General features: G+C 37.3%; 1 long non-coding RNA gene across 1 annotated transcript in view; it reads right to left on the reverse strand.

Annotated features, from left to right (window-relative positions):
- The window catches only part of LOC141501042 (uncharacterized), a 44,396-nt gene extending 25,494 nt beyond the window's left edge, over window positions 1-18,902 (reverse strand). The window contains exon 1 of the long non-coding RNA XR_012472117.1: window positions 18,522-18,902. This is a non-coding gene — a long non-coding RNA (uncharacterized LOC141501042). The remainder of the gene's footprint in view (window positions 1-18,521) is intronic.
- Between the last annotated feature and the right edge of the window lie 238 nt (window positions 18,903-19,140).

Consider the following 19,140-nt stretch of genomic DNA (forward strand, 5'->3'; position numbering starts at 1 on the left):
ATGGAGGACAGCTACAGATGTGGAAAGACAGTCAGTTGAGAAAGGGGAGAAATGCCAACTATGGACTCAAGGAAGGAGCTTATCGTTGGAACCTAGTTGAGTGGTCTGCCTACTAGGAAAGGGCACCAAAGTTTAACTAATATGAGACTGTCCCAAGGGAGAATGAGTTTCTAATGCCAGGAGTTATTTTACCCTTCTGCCAAAATGTGTATCTCTTCTTTGCTTTGTTATTATTTGCTTTTTTTATCATTATTGTGATCATCATCATTGTGATCATTGTATCATCATCATCTTTATCATCATTCATCATTGGTATTATTATTACCATTATTATTAACAGAATTTTAAGCTTTGCAAAGCCTTTTACAAATATCTCGGGGGGGGGGGGCGGCTAGGTGGCGTAGTGGATAAAGCACCGGCCTTGGAGTGTGGGTTACCTGGGTTCAAATCCGGTCTCAGACACTTAATAATTACCTAGCTGTGTGGCCTTGGGCAAGCCACTTAACCCCATTTGCCTTGCAAAAAAACCCCTAAAAAAAAAAAAACAAGTATCTCATGGGGCAGCTACATGGTGTAGTGGATAGAGTTATGACCCTGGAGTCAGGAGGATCTGAATTCAGATCCAATCTCAGACACATGATACTTGCTAGCTATGTGACCTTGAGCAAGTCATTTACCCCCATTGCCTCATTTAAAAAAAAATGAGAAAAGACAAATTTTATCCTCACACAACTCTAGAAACTCTGGTGCTATTGTTATTATTATTACCATTTTACAGATGAGAAAACTGAGGCAAAGAGAGTTAAGTGACATTCCTAAGGTCACATAGCTAATAAATATCTGGGGCAGAATTTGAATTCAGGTCTTCCTGATTCCAAGTTCAGACTCGATTAGTCAAGCAATAAGCACTTAACTATGTGTCAGTCAAAATAAAATAAAAGGGAGAAGAAATGTAGCTTATGTCTTCAAGGAGCTTACATTCTAAGGAAGACATTCCCTTGCTGAAAGCAGTTTACTGGATGATTAATAATGACAAATAATGATAGCTAACATTTATATAATGCTTATTATATGGCAGACTCTGTGTTGAGCACTTTACATTTATTATGTCATTTTAGGACATGTTATGGCCTTAGCGTCAGGAGGACAGAAGTTCAAATTCAGCCTCAGACACCTGACTCTTACTAGCTGTGTGATCTTGGGCAAGTTACTTAGTCCTGACTGTCCTGCATCCAGAGCCATCTCCACTTGTCCTGTTTCATATCTGATCACTGGACAGATGACTTTGGAGGAGAAAGTGAGGCTGGTGACTTAGCACAACACCCCTCACTCAAATCCCATTCATGTGCATGTCATGACATCACTTCCCTAATGTCATGGTCTTCTTTGAGAAAACAGTGAACAAACATCATCATCATTTGATCCTCATACCTACCCTGAGATGTAGGTCCTGGTATTGTCTTCATTTTATTGATGTAGAAACTGAGGCAGCCCAAGGACTCCAGGTCCCAGGGTTCTATCTACTGTACTGCATAGCTGCTCTATTCATGGGAATTCATTATTAATAAGAACACTGAGTGCTGTCAGTCAATAAACATTCATTAAGCATCAACTATGTATCCACTATTAAGCTAAGTTCTGGAGGATACAAGAGGCAAAAGACAATTCCCACCTATGAGGGGGTCACAATTTATTGGGTAAGCAACAAGCAACAGGTGTGATATATATATATATATATATATATATATATATATACATATATATATATTATATATGATAAATAATTGAAAGAGAGAAGGCATTATAATTAGGAGGGTCTGGGAAAGGTTTCTTGTAGAAGATGGGATTTTAGGGGCAGCTAGGTGGCACAGTGGACAGAGCACTGGCCCTGGAGTCAGGAGGACCTGAGTTCAAATGTGATCTCAGACACTTAATAATTACCTAGCTGTGTGGCCTTGGGCAAGCCACTTAACACCATTGCCTTGCAAAAAAAAAAAAAAATGGGATTTTAGCTGGAACTTAAAGGAGGCCAGGGAAGCCAGGTGCAGAGGTGAGGACCGGGATCATTCCAGGCAAGAGAGGCAGTCAGAGAAAATGTACAGAGTTGAGAGAGAGTCCAAGTTCATGCAACAGCCAGAAGGCCAGATTGAAAAGAACATGAATGATATTGAGGTGTAAGAAACCTGGAAAGGTAAGAGAGAGATTGAGGTGAAGTGAGTAACATGGTCAGAGCTGTGCCTTAGCAATATCATATTGATGGCTGAATGGAAAATGTATTGGATTGGGGAGAGACTTGAGGCCAGCAGATCCATCTGCACTAGAGGAGTAGAAGTGTCAGAAAAAGATGTTAAGGAGGTAAAATAAACAAGACAAAAACAGCTCTCCAGGCCATCACACTTGCCAGTATGTTTTGTCTCTCCATATCAGAGTCAGCCAGGAAACAAACATTTATTAAGTACTTACTGTTTGCCAGGCCCTGTGATAAGGACTGAGGATACAAAGAGAAAAAAACAACATAGGAATAACTAGGTATGTATAATATTTATAAGACTATAAGTAACATAAGTCCCCTTGATGCCCATCGATTAGGGAAATGGTTGAAAAAGTTGTGGTTTATGATTGTGATGGAATACTATTGTGCTATGAGAAATGACAAACATGATGCTCTCAGAGAAACTTGGAAAGACTTGGAATTGCTGTAAAGTGAAATGGGCAAAACCAGGAGAACATTGTACACAGCAACAGGAATATTGTATGGTGATCAACTGTGAAAGGCTTTGCTATTCTCAGCAAAATAATCATCTAAGACAATCCTAAATTATTCACGATGAACAATTCTATCCATCTCCAGAGAAAGAATTGATAAGAGTCAATGCAGATCATACTTTTTAAAACTTTATTTTTTCTTAGTGTGTTCTGTTTTGGTCTGTTTTCTTTTACAGCATAATTAAGATGGAAATGTTTTACATGATTGCACATAAAACCTTTATATCTAATTGCTTGCCTTCTCAATGAGTATAGAAAGAGGGAAGGCAAAAGTAATTTGGAACTCAAAATTTAAAAAAGACATGTCAAAAGTTGTTTTTACATGTAATTAGGGAAATATATTTGTATGTGCATGTACATATATATGTGTGTGTGTATATATGCTACAATACCCTTTGAGGTGTTTTTTTTGTTGATATTTTTAAATTTAGATTGGTGCATAATAAGCATTGAATAAATGCTTTGCCATTCATTCATTCAATCATTCATTCATTCTACCATGATTTCTAAATCAATGGTCATTTCTAATGAAACAAGGAATCATTTGACTTTGACCTTTCAAGGGATTGGGAATCAAGGAAGAGAATGGGTTGAGTAACTGATTGTTTGGTCATACTGTTGCTTATAAACAATGGGTTTCTCAAATTTGTTCCTATATGTAATTGCTTTGTGATTCTTCAACAGAGCATCCTAGGCTGACCAGTAAGACCAAACAGGAACATTTTCCTCTTAATTGAGAAAGTTTGGTATTAATACCAAAGCACAGAAAGGGCTATTGGAAGAGCTTTTAGTTTCGTTTTTTTTCCCCTTAGTCTGGTCCACCATCTTGGGTTCTTGCCAAACCAGGAAACTTCCAGCTAAAAAAGACAAATTCAGTCACCAAAAGTAATATCTTACTGATTTGTCTGTTTCTTACTCAACACAACTGCTCCTCCCCTCAGCTATCAAGTTGACCTTCCTAAGGCACTGGCCTAACCATGAAACACCCCTTGGAAACATCCTTGGAAATCCCCCATCACCTCTAGGCCCACCCTTGAGTTTCTAACCTGGGCCATATGTTTGTAATCAGTTCTTTTCCTTTTTTAATTTTTTATTAATCTTTCTTAAATTAAAAAGATTTATTATGAATTTAATAATAATCATCAGCCAACAAACATAGGTTGTTAGGTAGTATAAAAAGCTGGACCTGGAGTCAGGAAGACCTGAATTCAAATACAGCCTCAGTCACTTACTAGCCATGTCACCCTGGGCAAGTCACTTAACCCTTGTCCAGATCTGTAAAATGAGAATAATAATAGCTCTTACTTTTTTTTCATCTTTTAATTTTATTAAAGATATTATTTGAGTTTTACAGTTTTCCCCCAATCTTGCTTCCCTCCCCCACCCCCACCCCACAGATAGCACTCCATCAGTCTTTACTTTGTTTCCATGTTGTACCTTGATCCAATTTGGGTGTGTTGCGAGAGAAATCATATCCTTAAAGAGAACAGAATTCTCAGAGGTAACCAGATCAAACAATAAGACATCTGGGTTTTTTTTTCCGAATTAAAGGGAATAGTCCTTGTACTTTGTTCAAACTCCACAGATCCTTATCTGGATACAGATGGCACTCTCCTTTGCAGACAGCCCAAAATTGTTCCCGATTGTTGCACTGATGGAATGAGCAAGTCCTTCAAGGTTGAACATCACTCCCATGTTGCTGTTAGGGTGTACAGTGTTTTTCTGGTTCTGCTCATCTCACTCAGCATCTGTTCATGCAAATCCCTCCAGGTTTCCCTGAAATCCCGTCCCTCCTGGTTTCTAATAGAACAATAGTGTTCCATGACATACATATACCACAGTTTGCTAAACCATTCCCCAATTGAAGGACATTTACTGGATTTCCAATTCTTTGCCACCACAAACAGGGCTGCTATAAATATTTTTGTACAAGTAATGTTTTTACCCTTTTTCCTCATCTCTTCAGGGTATAGACCCAGTAGTGGTATTGCTGGGTCAAAGGGTATGCACATTTTTGTTGCCCTTTGGGCATAGTTCCAAATAGCTCTCCAGAAGGGTTGGATGAGTTCACAGCTCCACCAACAGTGTAACAGTGTCCCAGATTTCCCACATCCCTTCCAACAATGATCATTATCCTTCCTGGTCATGCTGGCCAATCTGAGAGGTGTGAGGTGATTCCTCAGCGAAGCTTTAATTTGCATTTCTCTAATAATTAATGATTTAGAGCATTTTTTCATATGGCTATGCATTGCTTTGATCTCCTCATCTGTAAATTGCCTTTGCATATCCTTTGACCATTTGTCAATTGAGGAATGGCTTTTTGTTTTAAAAATATGACTCAGTTCTCTGTATATTTTAGAAATGAGTCCTTTGTCAGAATCATTAGTTGTAAAGATTGTTTCCCAATTTACTACTTTTCTTTTGATCTTGATTACATTGGTTTTATCTGTGCAAAAACTTTTTAATTTAATGTAATCGAAATCATCTAATTGGTTTTTTGTGATGTTCTCTAACTCTTCCTTAGTCATAAACTGTTCCCCTTTCCATAGATCTGACAGGTAGACTAGTCCTTCCTTGATCTTCTAATTTGCTTATAGTATTGTTTTTTATGTCTATGTCCTGTAACCATTTGGATCTTATCTTGGTAAAGGGTGTGAGGTGTTGGTCTAATCTAAGTTTCTTCCATACTAACTTCCAATTATCCCAGCAGTTTTTATCAAAGAGGGAGTTTTTATCCCGGTGGCCGGACTCTTTGGGTTTATCAAACAGCAGATTACTATAATCCTCTCCTGCTTTTACACCTAGTCTATTCCATTGGTCCACCACTCTATTTCTTAGCCAATACCAAACAGTTTTGATGACTGATGCTTGCTCTTACTTTTTTTTAAGGTTTTTGCAAGGCAAATGGAGTTAAGTGGCTTGCCCAAGGTCACACGGCTAGGTAATTATCAAGTGTCTGAGGTCGGATTTGAACCCAGGTACTCCTGACTCCAGGGCCAGTGCTTTATCCACTGCGCCACCTAGCTGCCCCTAGCTCTTACTTTCTAGAGGAATTTTGAGGATCGATCTGTCAGTCAATAAACATTAAGTGCTGACTATGGGTCAGACAGGCAGCTGGAGGGTACTACAATGGATTAGCTGATAGACCCTGGGCAAGTGATTCAACCAGTTTAGGCTCAGTTTCCTCATCTGTAAAATGATCTGGAAAAGGAATTGGCCAATCACTCCAGTATCTTTGCCAAGAAAACCCTTAATGAAGTAACAGAGAGTCACACACACAACTGAAAAACAAATAACATGCCCCAGGCACTGTGTTAAAGATGAAATTAGTTTTTTGTTTTTTTAGTTTTTGCAAGGCGATGGGGTTAAGTGGTTTGCCCAAGGACACACAGCTAGGTAATTATTAAGTGCCGGAGGTCACATTTGAACTCAGGTACTCCTGACTCCAGGGCTGGTGCTCTATGCACTGCGCCACCTACCTGCCCCGAAATTAGATATTCTTGAAAAATGCTTTGAAAACATTAAAGTGCTATATAAAGGCTAGATGTTATTATTATTTATTATGAAGATTTCAGTATACAAAAAAGAAATTGAGGATTGCATAGGAAATCATGAAATTTTGTTCCAGATAGTTTGTTTCTTTAAATGTGAATTTAAATGTATAAATGTTTTCTTGACTAATATCATAATTGTCTCTTTTGTATCCCCTTCTAAACTTTTTGGTTTTCAAATGCTTTAAACATATTTTATGGATGTTCTTTAATCTTATTCTTTTTTTTTTTTTTGGCATTTCTATTCTTATCCACACCTCCCCCACCCACCCACATCAACAGAAGCCCTCCCAGGTTACTTGTAAGTATAGTCAAGCACAGCAATACAAAACATTGAAAATTCATATCTCCTGTTGAGTTCTCCTGTTCATCAGGGGATTCATTCAGCTCAGGAGAGAAAAGAAACATGTGTACACTTGGGTGGGGGTGCTAGCAGGACAACTAGCAGAGTCGTTTATTGGTAGTGGTAGAAAACCACAAAATTAGCATACAAGATGAAAACAATGATGTAACTCTAATTTGGTCAGGATGTAACCTGGCAGGATGTAACTCAGGTCAAGAAGTTCCAGAACAGAGCTATCAACAAGTGAGGCCACAAATGACACAATTGTGTTATCAAATCAGAGTTTCATGGAAAGCCTTCAGCTCGGTGGTCACCAGAGCTTAGGTTTTTAAGTCATAACTGACCTTCTAACCCAAACTTGCTCAAGTGGCCATCAACAATCTCCTGTTTTGGTTTTGGTTTTATGGGGCAATGTGGTTAAGTGACTTGCCCAAAGTTACACAGCTAGTAAATATTAAGAGTCTGAAATCAGATTTTAATTCAGGTTCTCTTGACTCCAGGGCCTGGTGCTCCATCCACTGTGCCACCTAGCTGCTCCCTCTATATCTTTTATGCCCTTAGTCCATCATCTCTCTGCCAAGAGGTGGGAAGGTCATCTCATCTCAGACTTCTGAAGTCCTGATTGGTCATTTCATTGATCAGTGTTCTGTGGCTCTTCTTTTCAAGAAAAAACAATTTTATTATGACTTTAAACATCAACAAACATTGGCATTTCAATAAACAAAGAAGATAAAAAAGGATTGCATATGAGATGTAAATTCCTTAGTTTCTAGGGATATTAAATGTAATTCTCACAAATGTAATGTGAGAATAATGAAACTGACCTATCTGTTTGGCTATGTCCTTTTCTGAACTTTCTTCTGTTCTGTTTTTTTTTTTTTGTATTTACTTTCTTATGTTTCATTGATTTTTTTTTTTTGGCATTGCTCTCATATACCACCCACTCTGTTCCCTTCCACCCTGACAGAAACTCTTCTTAGACCTATGATATCATACAGGACCACTTTCTTTACAATTTTTTTTTTGTTTTGGTACCCATTTCTTTATTTAAAAAAGCATATTTCAGTCTATACTCTTTTTTCTTCACAATTTAATATCTTAATTGAAGCTTAGAGCAGTGAGAGATTAAGTGATTTGCCCGGGTTCATACAGACAATAGTGTGCCTGAACCCAAGGATATCCCTAGCTTCCAGGTCAGCTATCTATTTACTGAGCCACTTGCTTCTTGTCTATTCAAGCAAAGCAAATCAACATACTGCTTATGCTTGCAAATTCTTACTACTTTCAACCATTCTTCCTAACTATCATCTCTCCAGCCTCAGACATTTAACATTTACTAGCCGAGTGACTTGTCCAAAGTCACTTAATACTAATCGTCTTGCATCCAGGGCCATCTTGAGTCGTCCTGATTCATATGGAGCCCAGATGGCTCCATAGGAGAAAATGAATTAGTAAGTTAGCACAGTCTCCCCTCAAATCCAATTCACTTGTCATGACATCACCTTCCCGATGTCATGGTCATCTTCAAGAATGAAGGACAGACATCACCATCCCAACATTGGGAAGCATTGAATCACTATTCTGCAGTCATTAGTAATGAGAGCTTTAAAGTCCTTTGCACTTTTTTACTTTTACCTTATTGTCTTCATTAAATAAATTGTTCACCTATTTCTATTCCACTCAGCCATAGTTCATACACATCTCCAGTTTTCCCAAAGTATCCCTTTCATATCTTTTTATCCTCATAGCAACACTCAGAAGGTGGTGCTATTTTTATTTGCATTTTAGAGATGAGGAACCTGAGTGTGAGAGAGGTTAAGTGGCTTACCCTGGGTCACACAACCTGGTTCAGTATTTGAATTCACCTCATTCTGACTACAAGGTTCAATTCACTACCTGGTTTCTTTTACCCTTGGTGACATCTCTTTATAGATGGTCTTCCCCTTAAAATTCACAATGATCTGAGTGCTTATTATTTTATTAACAGCAAATCTCATTGAGAATGATAATTAAGCAATTTTTGAAGATTTCATAGGTTCATTGATTTAAGAGCTAAAAGGGACCTCAGATACAGATGAGGACTATCTGATTTAGACGAGGAACTAAGACTCAGAGAGGGTAAATCACTTGCCCAAGGTTATATAGGTTTTTCTTTGACATTTTTATCTCTGTATCTTTCTTTGATCTCTGTATCTGTAGGATACAGACCTAGTTGTGGTATTGTTGGCTCAAAGGGTATGTACAGCTTTATAGTTCTTTGGGCATAGTTCTAAATTATTGCCCAAAATAGTTGGACTACTTCACTATTCCATCAACAATTTATTAATATTCCTATTTTTTCTCATTCAATTCCTTTATGTTATTTCTGATAGGTATAAGGTATCAACTCAAAATTTCTTTAATTTGTCTTTCTCTAATCAATTGTGATTTAGTGTTTTTTCATTATGACTATAGATAGCTTTGATTTCTTCTTAAAACTGACTGTTCATATCCTTTGACCATTTATTGAGGAATGGCTCTTATTTTTATAAATTTCACTCAATTCCTTATATATTTGAGAAATGAGGTCTTTGTTAGAGAAACTTGCTTAAATTTTTCCTTGGTGTTACTTCATTGTCTGTGGTACCTTATAGAAAAATGTAGCTTCCCTGATTATCTCTATTTCCCTTATCTACATCTCCCTTTTCCCTTCTGAGTGTATCCATCTTTCTTTTTTTTTTGTTGTATCCATCTTTCTTACTCCATTTTTTTTGATATCATCCCAACCTAATCAACTAATATCCATGCCTTCTGTGTAGACATTTTTATTTTATATTATTATTATTATTATTATTATTATTTTGTTGCAAGGCAATAGGGTTAAGTGGCTTGCCCAAAGCCACACAGCTAGGTGATTATTAAGTGTCTGAGGATGGATTTGAACTCAGGCAATCCTGACTCCAGGGCTGGTATTCTATCCGCTGTGCTACCTAGCCGCCCCTGTGTAGACATTTTTAAAAAAATTTATCTAATAATGATAAAGTTCTCAGGGGTTATGTGCTATCTTTTCATATAGAACTGTAAGCAGTGTAAGTCCCTTATGATTCTCTTTCATGTTTACCTTTTTTGCTTCTCTTAAATAATGCATTTGAAAGTGAAATTTCCTTTCAGCTATGGTCTTTTCAACAGGAATTGAAATTCTCTATTTTTTAAGATGTTCATTTTTTCCCATGAAGCATTATACCCTTATTTTCTGATCTCCTTTGCCTTCCAGAAAATTATATTTCAAGCTCCCAACTCCTTTAATGTGGAAGCTGCTAAATCTTGTGAGATTCTTACCATGTCTTCATAATACTCAAATTGTTTCCTTACAATTTTCTTACAATATTCTTACAATATTTTTCTCCTTGATCTGGGAGCTCTGGAATTTGGTCATAATATTCCTGGGAGTTTTCATTTTGGGATGTCTTTTAAGAGATATTGGTAGATTCTTTCAATCTCTAATTTACCCTCTGTATCTAAGATACTGAGGCAGTTTTTCATAATTTCTTATACACTGACATCTAAGGTTTTTTTTTTCTTCACCACGGTTTTCATTATCCCTCCTAATCTATTTTCCAATTTTGTTGTTTTTCCAAAGTGGCATTTCATATTTTTTTCTTGCATTTTTTCATTCTTTTGACTTTGTTTTATTGTTTTATAAGGTTTCATAGAGTCATGGAGTCAAATTCTGATTTTTTAAAGTTCTTTTCTTCATTGAATTTTTGTGCCTCTTTTCCCCTTACCATGTTTTTTTTTTTTTGAGATTTTATTTATTTTGAGTTTTACAATTTTTCTCTTAATCTTCCTTCCCTCCCTCCCCCACAGAAGGCAATCTGTTAGTCTTTACAATGTTTCCATGGTATACATTGATCTAAGTTGAATGTGATGAGAGAAAAATCATATCCTTAAGGAAGAAAAATATAGTATAAGAGATAGCAGAATTGAATAATAAGATAATGGGTTTTTTCCCCTAAGTTAAAGGTAATAGTTTTTTGTCTTTGTTCAAACTCCACAATTCTTTCTCTGGATACAGATGGTATTCTCTGTCACAGATACCCCAGAATTGTCCCTTATTGTTACACTGATGGAATGAGCAAGTCTATCAAAGTTGGTCATCACTCCCATGTTACTGTTAAGGTGTACAATGTCTTTCCAGTTATGTTCATCTCGCTCAGCATCAGTTCATCTTACCATGTTTTTTGAGGAGGTAGTTTCAATATTTTTGTGCCTCTTTTTTACAAAGCTGTTAATTCTTTTCATATTTTTACATTACTCTCATGTCTTTTCCCAGTTTTTCTCTACTAATCTAATCGAACTCTTCCAGGAATTCTTATTGCATTTGGGTCCAGTTAGCATTTTTCTTTGAGGTTGTAGATGTTTTCACATTGTTGTCTTCTAAATTTATGTTTTGGCCTTCCCTGCCAATAGCTTTTTATAGTCAAGTTCTTTTATTTGGCTTGCTCAATTTTTCAACTTTTTTCACTTTGAATTTGATGTTAAGTTGGGCTTTGTTCACATGGGGAGGCACTGCTTCAGGCATTTTTTATGCTGTTGTTTTCAAAGCTATTCTGGGGTCTGCAAGTTTTTGGTGTTTTCAACATGATATTATCCTGGGAGAGGTGTGTTCACTGCTCTCCCCCTATGTCCCCAGCTCTTTAACCAGGAAAGCCCCTTTCTCTCCTGAAGTCTCAAATACTAGTGCTCCTGGAACTGTGACCAGGAACCCTGTAACCAATCATGTGTTCCTCCTTGCCTTGGAACTGCAACTATGGGCAATAGAGTTGCCGATCAACATTAGCTGTACCAGTGCCAGCAAAGGGTTCCCTGTAATCTCTTTCTTACCAGTTATCTGATTCCCTTAGCATCTCTGGTTTGAGAGCTCCTGAAGCCAGGGCTCATTGCTGATATTGCTTCATATATTGCTTCATATATTTCTTACAGCACAATAGTATTCCATCACATTTATATCTCATAACTTTAGTCTTTCCACAGTTGATGAGCATATTCCCTCAGTTGTAGCTCTCTGCCACCACAATAAAAAGTTGTTATAAGTATTTTTGTACATGAATCCTTTCCCTCTTTCCTTGATCTCCTTAGAAGAGTAGTAGTAGTAGTAGTATCACTGGATCAAAGGATATGCACATTTTAATAGCTCTTGGGGCATAATTCCAAATTGCTTTCCACAGTGGTTGGACTAGTTCATAGCTCTGCCTACAGTTCATTGATGTACCTATTTCCCTACATCCCCTCCAGCATTTGTCATTTTCTTTTTCTGCAATCTTCACTAATCTGATGGGTGAGAATCAGCTCACATCTATACTCTTTCTTTGTAGACTTTTTAAAAACTGTCCTAATAATGATCAAGTTCTTAGGAGTTACATGTATCATCTTCCCATATAAGAGTCTAATAAGTTTAAGTCCCTTATGGTTCTTTTTTATGTTTACCTTTTTATGCTTCTCTTGAATCTTGTGAGTCAAATTTTCTATTCATTTCTGGTCTGTAAATTCTGAATTTCATTAAATGTTTAAAGGAGGTATCTTTGAATTTTAATTTGCATTTCTCTAATAGTGATTTAAAGGTTTTTTTTAAATATGGATACTAATAGTTTGGATTTTTTCTGAAAATTATCTATTCAGCAATAAGAAGGGGAGTTGACCTTGTCCATCTTTTTATTCAAAGGTGGAAATCAGAAACACCAAAAGCAGAGGGCATTCATCTCCACCAATAGAGAGTTCTATATCAATGGGCAATACTGATTACAAATAATCAGATCATTTGTTGTTTAGTCTTTTTTTCAATTATATCCATCTTTTTGTGATCTCATTTGAGGTTTTCTTGGCAAAGATACTACAGTGGTTGACATTTCCTTCTCTAGCTTTTTTTTTAATAGATAAGGAAAGTTAGACAAATGGGGTTAAGTGACTTGCCCAGAGTTGCATAGCTAGAAAGTGTCTGAGACTAGATTTGAACTCATGAAGATGAGTCGCCAGGACTGGCACTCTATCCATTGCACCTAGCTATCTAACTAGACTTAAACAATACTAGGTACAAATAAACTCTCTCTATATATGTATATAGAATTAAAGGGAAATTATCAAGGGAGGGAAAGAATAGAATTAAGAGGGATTGGAAAGACTTCCAGTAGAAGGTAGCATTTTATCTGGGACTTAACAGAAACCAAAGAAACCAAGAGGTAGAATTAAGGAGGGAGAGTACTCCATGCTTGGAGGACAATCATTGAAAATGCCCAGAGCTAATAGATAGTCTAGTTCAAGTAATAGCCACAAGGTCAATCTCACAATCAAAGAGTATGTGGAGGGTGTAGATAAAGTATAAGAAGAAAGGAAAGATGGGCTGAGGGGATCTAGGGCATGAGGACTTTGAATGTCAGAGGATTTTCCATTCAATCCTGGAAATGATAAGGAAGGAACTGAGATTTATTGAGTGGGGTGTGTGCCTGTTTGTCTGTATGTTAGATGATTAGGCATGTATTTTAGTAAAATCGCTTTAGTGGTTAAAGGGAGGATAAGCTGGAATGGGTACACAGACCAACCAACCAACCAACCAACCAACCTCTTGCAATAATCCAGGTATATGAAAGTTAGAGTCTGTTGTTGTTTATTTTTGAAAAGGATCAATGATGTCAAGGGGTGATATCTCATTTGTCAGTGAATTGGATTTAAGTGAGGCAAAGTTACACAAAGTCATTAGCCTTACTCTCTGTTCTTGAGTCATTGCAATGCAAGATAAAAATCAAAACAACAGGAGGCAGTGGATCTCATTGGCATCTTTGACATCTGACCAAGCTCTAAGCAATCCATAGTGCCTGCTCCATCCACCTTCATGGTTGTTGGAGCAAATTGTTCTCATAATTCCATTCCACTGGGGGAAATTTTCACTAAATTTCACTAAAATTTCACTAAAAGGTTTGAGGCCTATGAGTTATCCTCAATCTGCTGAGACAGTTTACTGTGGCCAATGTACATGCTACAGCTTCTTGGAGCCACAGGTGAGAGTTTAGTTGTGGATGGACACCAAAGGTGGATGAACAAGCCCTCCTTAAATACCTATTTGTACCAGAGTGGTAGCAAATGTCGGGTACCAGAGGAGATTAAGGAATATATTTGAGAGATGTTGCAAAGAAGCAATCAATAGGCTTTAACAACAGATTGAATATAAGTGGGGTGAGAGATAGTGATGAATTGAGATGATATACACTAGGTTGCAAGCCTGGAGGACTAGGAAAATGGTAGTGCCCTTGACACTAATAGGGAAATTTGGAAGGAGAGGGAGGTGTTTGAGAGAAAAGATAGTGAGCTCAGTCTTGGACATGTTGAATTTAAGATGTCTAGAGAACATCCAATTCAAAACGTTTTATAGGCAGTTGGTGAAGTGAAATTAGAGTTCAACATTGAGGTAAGAGCAAGATGAATTGTTTTGAGAGTCATCAACCTGGAGATTATAATAGAATCCATGGGAGCTGATGAGATCACCAAGGTAAAGAAAAAGGACCCAGGACATATATCTGGGGAACATCCATAGTTAGAATGCATGACCTGGATAAAGATCCAATAAAGGAAACTTAGAAGGAGTGATAGGAGGAGAACCAGGAGATAGCAGTGTCTCAAAAATCAGACAGAAGAGAATATTAAAGAGAAAGGGGCGATGGACAATGTCAAGGGTTGCAAAGAGGTCGGGAAGCATGAAGATTAAGGAAAAAAAATTGGATTTGCTAATTAATCCCAGTAACTTTGGAGAAAGGAGTTTCAGTAGAATGATGAGACTGGAAGCCAGATTGTAGGGAATTAAGAGAATGAGAATAGATGGAGGTATCTATTGTAGACAGCCTTCTCAATTGATTGGAAAATGTCATCTACTTTTTAATATTTCATTATCAAAAATCTGTGAGAGCCTACCTCCTCTCTTCTCATAATTTCATCAAGGATACTCCAAGTAAGTGTGTTGATCATTCTTTTACAGATCTTTATGGAGATAAGTAGGCTTATGGCTTGGTAATTACTAATATCTTCTCAATCACATTGTTGCTGTAATTTGCTTATTGCTTATTTCTTTTGCTAATCTCCCTTCTTTGAGGTATCATGAAACATAATTTTTCAGTGTTTGGAAAATACACTGTGTTTCCAGCATGAGTCTTTTTAGTATGTTCTTAGTCTGGTTCAGTCTCCCTTCCCAACTTCATGTCCTTAAGAACTACATATAAATTGGTTACTTACATGTTAAAGTCCAAAAATGGTGGTGTTGCTGTCAGTGATGATGAAAATAGATCACTATAGAAACTATGACCAACCTGTTCCATTTTTGTATCTTTCTGGATTTTGTCCCTCTTCCAGTTATAGCTATAAATGTTCTTGGGATGATTTAACTTACTTGAATCTCATAGTTTCTTCAGACTTGTTTCCTTTTCCATTTATTTTATTAAAGCCAATAATGCTTCTAATTTCATGGTGCCAATGAGCTTGTCTTCTAAACTATTGTTGCCCTTGACTACCATGTGTCTCTGTTTAACAAGGAGGGCAAGTATCTCCTGGAAGAGAGGCAATTTCCAGGCCTCTTTACCATGGTAACTATAGTGGTTGAACTTGTATAAGAAATGGTGATAATTGTTGCTAATATGTGTGTTTGGAGGATTTCATGAAATGCATTGCATACTGAATGCTATCTTTCTTTTTTTTTTTTGCAGGGGTAGGGGATTACTGGAATGGAACAATACACATATTTATAGATTTGTTAGCACTTAGTTTTGCTGAACACTTGTTAAGTTTTTGTGATACAAAAAGAAAGATATCAATAATTAAAAAAATATTTCTCTACGATTTTGTCCCTGATGCATGAGTTAGTGCATAAGCTACAGGTGGTAGTTGGACTGCTCTTGTCATGAGCATTGCAAGCCAAGATGACTAGTTTTCCATGAAGTGATAATCCTTCATTGCCTCAGGGTTCCCAATGAAACCAACCTCTTCATTCCTTTACTTGTCTCTCTCCAAGAAGAACCCAAGTCTTCACTCTATTTGACCTTGACTTCTTTGCATTTTCTGGTTTCATTTACAATGAGATTGTCAATTGAGTCATGTGACTAGCAATATAGCAGAACAGATCCTTTTTTTTTTTTTAGGTTTTTGCAAGGCAAATGAGGTTAAGTGGCTTGCCTAAGGCCACACGGCTAGGTCATTATTAAGTGTGTGTGAGGCTGGATTTGAACTCAGGTACTCCTGACTCCAGGGCCAGTGCTCTATCCACTGCACCACCTAGCCACCCCAGAACAGATACTTGTATAAACCTTTTCAACTCAAAGGCTTAAAAAAAGTTTTTAAGAGCACTTACAGCTGATTCCACAAAATAAGAAGACAGAAACCCTTGCACTACTTACAAACTCTTTGAGTTTACATCTGATAAACTTGAATACTAAGAATTCTGACTTGGTACCCCTCACCCATCTGACTTCACAGGCTCACCACAACGCAAGGAAACTCACAGGCTTGTGCTTGGGGAGGGCCTAGCCATATGAATCTCATGTGCCTTTAGTGATCTTGCCCAACATAGTCCCCTACCCTCTCACCTCAACTCTTCAAAGAAATGACAGATGGTGACTCTGTAAAATCCAGAGAATGGAAGGAGAAGTTGGATAGGCTGAAAATATGGTGGTGCGTGTGGATATGATCAGAATTACAGACTAAGGGAAACAGAGCATTGGACCTAAGGACTAGAAAACTACTGGAGAGCATTCATCTCCTCTCAGAGGTTCCTCAGGGCAGAGACATTGGGCAACTAACACCTATATTTCCTAGTGTGAGGATACTGATATCATGAGTGGTCCAACCTTGGGGAGTCATGTGCCACTAAAAGGAGCAGGCCAAAGGAATGACAGTAGTAATAGGACATAAAAGAAAAAAATCTGAAATACCAAAAAATAAGAAGCCTTAATAAAAAAAAAGTTAGCATGAAAACAAATAAACTGAGAGGAGCCTAAGAACAGTAGGAAGAATGAGTAAAACCTTAAAGAGAAACCAAAGCATATTAAGCAAATAAGACTATGAAGGAACTTGAACCAACAACATGTGATAAAAGAATTTTGTAGATTCTCAACAGTACTAAGAAACACTAAAGTGATTCAAAAAATACAGTTCAGTTCTTCCATAGTTTGTCATTTCATTGGTTGTTAGGCAGAGATCCGACTTGAAGAGTACCAACATCAATGGTGTTTATGGATGACTTAAAAAACTGTGATTCTTAGCACCTTCTGTCACTGCAAAACCTTCACAGTGGAAGTAAAAGGGAACCTACGTGATGAACTATGGATCATGTTAAATTTTTCTCTATTTTGTAAGTTGACATGACCCAAGATTTCATCAACTCTTGGTTGATGATAGCTGGTCCTCCAGGAATAGGTTGAAATTTGCTAGAATCATATTTTCCATCTTTGAGGGAATCTGCCAAAGCCCACTCTGGCAAAAGTTGGTATGACCTTTGAGAATCCAGGTTCACCTTCAAAGCACAAAGGCATTGGAGTAGGATCCTCGCAGAGCTATTTGTAAAATGAAAATTATAATTTCTGCCCATCTTACTTCATAAGAATGGTGTGTAAGGACCAAATTAGACTATTTTCTAACATCTGTATGATGCTTTAAAGATTTCAAAATTTTTGTACCTCTATTGTATTACCTGGTCTCCCCAGTAGCCTTTCGATAGGCAGAGTAGATGTTAACATACTAGGGAGAATTAAGCCTGGATTTTTTTCTTTAAACAAAACAAAGTAAAACACAGAGTTGGTATTGATATCTCTTGTTTTTATATATCACATTTCCTCCCATGTTGATCCACTTGCCTTGAGGGCCACCCCTTCTTAAAAAATAAATGAAAAAATCAGCAAAAACAATTTATTTAAAAAAAGACTAATTAATGCAATGCTTTATTCCCATAGATCCCACATCTTCAAAGGAATTGGGGGAATGTTCTGGAACATCTTTCCCCAATATGGTTGATACCAAATGTTGGTATGGTATCAGATGACAAAGTAATTTGTATTACAATGGTGCTGCACAGGATTAGCTTTGGTCTATCTGTCTGTTACTTCCCTAGGGAGAGGAAGGGGTTGGGGACTTAGACCTTATGCTCTTCAGTTTTTGGCAGCTCCAATCATCAACACCTGGCTGTGAGGCTAGGGACCAGGATCATAGTTGCAGATTATAGATCTGGAATTTAAACAAACCTCAGATGCCATTTAACCTGTCTCTCATTTTTGAGCAGAAAACTGAGACCCAAGGAAATTTTCTCTGCCCCAAATCATTCAGGAATAAACATGTGAGGTAAGTTTTGGACCCAGAACCTCTAAGTGCAGAACTAGTATACTTTGGTCTTTGTGACTCTTAGGGACTCTCCTATCAACCAGTCCCGAATCTGCTTAACTTTCCTACTCTTCTATGAAAGAATGAAGCTTAGAGGATATTTGAGATTCATGAGAGTAAGCTGTTTAAAATTTTAACTATAAACTTCATTTTTTTGGAATGGAGAGACAGGGTCAGGGCCTATGAGTTTATCTATGAAAGAGCTTCCCAATCTGGAAAATGCCTCTTATCAACACAGAGCAGAAACTCAGCTGAAATTTGGATTTTTAGAGCACTGAAAAATTAAGGGACTTGGACAAGGTCTCACATTCACAATGTATCAAAGGCAGGATTGGAAGCCAGCTTTCTATTCATGTTGCCATGCCATTTCTCTCCAGTACATTTTAACCAACTAAAATAAAAGAATGGTATTGAACAACACACCTAAATAATTAGATTGTATCCATGCTTCCTTCCAAATCTGGCAGTTTTGTTACCTTTTATTTAATTTTCTGTTCTCTCCAGTTGCAAGTCAAGTTACTCTTCTGTTCTGGTTTCACTGGTCTTTTGTTTCCACATCTTCCTGGATTTCCTTGGATTATTCACATATATTGCTTTTATGACACCATAATGACCTGTTACATGAATATAAAAGACTTTAAAAGCCATTCTCCATATATTGGGTATGTAGATGTTTCTTCTTCCCCTTCTCCTTCCCCCATAAAACTGGAAACCCCTTTGAAGCCTCTCTCTAGGCTATTTATGGGAGACTTTCAATTTAGTTCAATTTAATGACCATCAAACTCAGTAGGACATAGATCTATACATCTAGGCATTTTCAGACTCAAGGAGGTAGTCAAAGTACCATGGATTCCCTAGTCAAGAATGGGAGTGGACCCTAGCTAGGCCTGAACTGAGGGCATAATCATCATCTGTGATTTCATCATCAGCTGACACATGTGATTTGGGAACAGAGGAGGCCAATACCTGTATGGGAACCCAACCAGGTGACCACCTGCCTTATAGTCTAGGATTTCAAGTACTTCTCACCAAATGATGTAATATATCTTAATGTATTGTAGGTCACGCCTCTGCTCAAAACCCTTTCAAAATTCT

Source organism: Macrotis lagotis, chromosome X (genome assembly GCF_037893015.1).
Source record: "Macrotis lagotis isolate mMagLag1 chromosome X, bilby.v1.9.chrom.fasta, whole genome shotgun sequence".
In the NCBI taxonomy this organism is placed as follows: domain Eukaryota; kingdom Metazoa; phylum Chordata; class Mammalia; order Peramelemorphia; family Peramelidae; genus Macrotis; species Macrotis lagotis.